The sequence below is a fragment of the Ursus maritimus genome, unplaced genomic scaffold (genome assembly GCF_017311325.1).
Source record: "Ursus maritimus isolate PB19 unplaced genomic scaffold, ASM1731132v1 scaffold_11, whole genome shotgun sequence".
Classification (NCBI taxonomy): Eukaryota; Metazoa; Chordata; class Mammalia; order Carnivora; family Ursidae; genus Ursus; species Ursus maritimus.
In genome coordinates, this window is record NW_024423453.1 from 40,123,315 (window position 1) to 40,128,202 (window position 4,888).

Consider the following 4,888-nt stretch of genomic DNA (forward strand, 5'->3'; position numbering starts at 1 on the left):
AGTTGATGAACATATTATTAGTTTCAGAAGTAGAGTTCATTGATTCATCAGTTGCATATAACACCCAGTGCTCATTACATCCCGGACCCTTCTTAATGTCCATCACCACCCCTGTCCCCTCCAGCAACCCTCAGTTTGTTTCCTTTGGTTAAGAGTCTCTTATGGTTTGTCTCTGTCTCTGATTTCATCTTGTTTTATTTTTCCCTCCTTCTTCTATGATCCTCTGTTTTGTTTCTTAAATTCCACATATGAGTGAAATCATATAATAATTGTTTCTCTGATCGACTTATTTCACTTAGCATAATACCTTCTAGTTCCATCCACATTGTTGCAAATGGCAAGATTTCATTTTTTTGATGGCTGAGTAATATTCCTTTGTATATTGTATATATATATACACTTCTTTATCCATTCATCTGTTGATGGACTTCTGGGCTTTTTCCATAGTTTGCCTATTGTGGACATTGCTGCTATAAACATTGGGGTGCAGGTGCCCCTTTGGGTCACCATATCTTTGGGGTAAATACCCAGTAGTGCACTTGCTGGGTTGTAGGGGAGCTCTATTTTTAAGTTTTTGAGGAACCTTCATACTGTTTTCCAGAATGGCTGTACCAGCTTTTGTTCCCACAAGCAATAGAAGAGGTTCTCCTTTCTCTGCCCATAATTTTTAAGGAATTCTCTGGAGGCCATCTTCTGATTCTTTTGCTTATCTTATACAAGGACCATCTACAGTTTTCCTCTCACTTTCAGTGGAGTCAGTAACTTGTGATTTAGTGTTCATAAGATTATATGAGCATTTTCTGTGGCCTAAAATCATCTGTCATTTATTTTAGTGGTTAAGGGTAGGGAATTGAAAGTTAGACTTGGGCTTCAGGCGCAGCTTGGCCACGGTATGATTTTAGTTACATGATCTCTCTGAGCTTTAGTTTCCTGTCTATAAAATGGGTATTCATGGGGAGCCTGGTTGGCTCAGTCCGTGGAGCTTACTACTCTTGATCTCTGGGTCATGAGTTTGGGCCCCACGTTGGGTATAGAGATTACTTAAAAAAAAAAAGGTATTCATTCATTCATGTGTTCATTCATTCGTTTGTTCAGTGGTTATTAAGTAATTTCTGTGTGTCAGGCCTGTTCTTGGTGCTGGGAAGTAAGCAGTGATCAAAGCAGATAAAACCCTGCATTTGTGGAGCTTATATTCTACAGGGAGAAATGCAATATAAATAGATAGAAATGAAATGTATTTTAGATAGAAACAATTGCACCAAGGAAAAATGAAAAATTGGGGTTGAATGACACGATTCGAAGGTGGTTTCTTTCTATGTGGGGCAGATAGGGAAGGCCCCTGTACTGAGGTGACGTGGAAGCAGAGACATAAATGGAGAGAGGAATGATACATGAAGGTATCTAGAGAGAGGGGATCTCAGGGAACAGCAAGTCTGGCAGGTGCTGCCCCAGCCCTGAGGTGAGAGCAAGCAGTGCGTGTTTGAGGAGCAGTGGGGAAGACAGCAGGAGTCCAGCGAGTGAGGGCTAGAGCAGCCATGATGGTAATACCCACCTTGTCAGGTTGCCTACAGAACTGAGTGAGAAAACACATTCAGTATGTACTTTGCACATGTTAAAAGAATAATATACCATAGCATGTGAGGATTGTTTTAGGAATGCAAGAAGGATCCAGTAGTATGACGTTCATTATCTTATTAAATGTCAGTAACAAAAATCATATTTTTATGGAAAAGCCATCTGATAAAATTCAGTATAATTTTTGATCTAAAACCCCTCAAAATAGAGTAGGAAGATATCCTTAGCGAAATAAGTTATGTCCGTCTCAAATCAAAAACCATGGGGAGAACATCCCCATGGAAGTCAGGAACACAATAGGAATGCCCACTATTTTCAGTGTTTATTAATGGTGTTTTGGAATCACAAGTCAAGATAGTTGGACAAGAGAAAGAAAATAAAGTTATAAAGGTATAAAACCCAGAAAGGTAATAAATATTATTTATAAATGATAGGAATATATGACTAGAATAAAAACTAATTATATAGATAATATATAAATGTGTCTGGATACCAAGATAATATGTCAATATTTATAGCTTTCATATACACCAGCAATGACTAATTTGAAGATATAGTGGAAGAAAAGACCGTTAGCATTAAAAGGATAAACTACCCAAGAATAAACTTAAGAAATATATACGATGTATATGAAGGCACTTAGTGCTCCTGAGGGAAACAGAAAAGACATGAAGAGGCCTGTCCCGTTCTTGGATATAAAGGTGACAGTTCTCCTTAAATTAATGTGTGTGTTTGATGTAGTTTCAGTGAAAATTATAGCAGGATTTTTTTTTTTTTTGTGGGTGTTACTAAACAAGCTTATTCTATGTTCACATGAAAAAATAAGCACGAATAGCTAGGACAGTTCTGAAAAAGACATTAAAACATATTGTAAGGTGGGGCGCCTAGGTGGCTCAGTTGGTTAAGCGTCCAACTCTTGGTCTTAGCTCAGGTCTTGATCTCAGGGTGGTGAGTTCAAGCCCCGAGAACCTACTTAAAAACAAAACAAAACAAAACACATTGTAAGTCTACAATAATTGAAACACTGGTATTATAAAATACCGTATTTAGCATATGATAAAGATGGCCTTTCAGATTAATTGGGGAAAGATGCTATGTTCAATAAATAGTAGTGGGATAAGCAGGTAGTCATCGGGGGTGAAAAAGCTATTCAGAGCAGTACCACAAATGTTAAGCCAAAAGCTATGTAAAACAAATTAAAAAAAAAAGTTCTGGAAGACAGCATGAGAAATTTTATCATCTTTGAGTACATAGGGCCTTTCTATGTAAGACAGAAAACTGAAAAGCCATAAAGGATTGAAAACTTGATCATATTACCACCCCCCCAAAAAAAACTAACTGAAAAAATCATGCATAAGGAAAGTCAGAGAACAAGAAAATTGGGAAAAATGTTTGCTTTTCATATCACAAAGGGGGACTAATTTTTCTAATAAAGAGCTCCTACAAATCCGTAAGAAAAAGTCCAGCCTTTCAGTAGACAAATGGACAAAGGAATCAAATAGTCTTCTCGAAGGGAAATGACAGTGGCTTCTACACATATGAGAAGATGCTTAATCCACTCATTAAAGGAGATGTGTGTGTGACAACTCTGTGGAAGTATCATTTACCACTATTAGATGGAATTATAACCTACACTGTAGAGAGTGTGAATGCAACACAGTGGCCACTTCAGTGGGCCATTTGGCAAAAGCCTGTATCCTTTGAGTAGGAACTTCGGTTCTAAAAATTTATCCTAGATGTGAATACGTTCTCCGAGATATACTATATATTCGTGTGTACTATGAATGTATCTTACATGTACATACATATTACATGCATGAGAAAACGATTTATGTACAAGATAATTATTGTAGGAGAGTTTATAATGGTTAAAGATCGGAAACAGCCGAAATACTCATCCTTGGCACCTGCATACATTGTTACATCTGTAGGTTAGAAACCATGCAGTCATAAAAAATACCAGTGACTTTCTTTATGTATTGTTTTGCAAAAATTGCCAGTATATGTTTGGTGAAAAATGTAAGGTATAGAACAGTGTATATGTTTATTTGTGTTAAGGTGTTTTGTTTGTTTATGAATAGATGCAGCCTTTGGGGAGTGTAATTTGAATTTGAATATACCCCTACCCCTTCTCCAAAAAAATTGCATTTAGCACAATGTCTTGCGCTTATTAGCACTTAATACACATTGTTGATGGTGGTGATTTTCATTATAGTTACAGGGTTCCTTTATCTCATGAGTTGATTTTTAACAGTTGGGTCTGGAAGAGGAAGCCCATCTTGCTATAAATGTTGCCTACTGAGGGTCATACTCATGTTGTTCATCAAAAATGCTGTATGTGCTTCCTGCAGTATGTTTCTTGGAGGGTGTCAGTACAAGCTCTGCAAACCAAAGATGTCAAATAAAGTTGGGGAGTGTTGCATTACAACTAAGCAGGCTTCTTTCCTGCAGGTTTTCTTAGAGCTTAATACGCATAGCATAATGTGCTTTGTGAATATTCAAGAGGGATATTTAGAATGCCATTTATTTGAATGTGGAACTTGAAACGTCAATGGTTACTACTTTTTTTTTTCTTTAAGAAACGTCTTTTGCGTAGTTGTCACTTTAGGAAACAGCACTTCAATACTTGGATTTTGGTTTTGTTCACCTTCATTATTCATTTTAATAAACTTGTAGTTTTGATTCATTTCCAAGATGCCTGTCATCTCTCCCTGCCTGCTTTTCCTCTTCGGTGATACGCTGCAACTCACTAATTTGTTTCCAGGTTGAGACCTGCCCGAAGTCATCCAACTTACGCTGGGTTTCTGGGGTAAAGAGTCGACTCTATAAAACTAATGCAAAATCTCAGGGATTGATTGAATGGAAATTGAAAATTGAAGCTTGATTTGATTCAGCTTTTCACAAAGCTTTAAAAGTTTTGCTGTTTGGGGAAAGGAATAAAATCAACTTAATGGGTAGAATAGTTGAGGAATTGTGAGCTTAACGTGAAGAAGGTAGCATCACTGTGGGTCAGAAGGTAGGGGATCTCCACTGTCTTCACATTTTCCAGCTGGTCACTCTTCAGTAGGGCCCTTAGCCTCTTGGGTTTCATTTTAATCATTATGAAATTCAGGGATTGCGTTTAAGTGCATCTATTTTAAGGCTGTTATTATATGCTTAATGGAATCAGTGAAGATTGTAGGACCATGTAGAATATTTTCTTCTACATTACAGTTTCCACATGTGAATACAATCTATCTCAGGTCAGCTCTTTTGGAGAATGAAATTACTCAATAATTAGCTCATAGTCAGTTGCATGTGTTTGAATGAACTT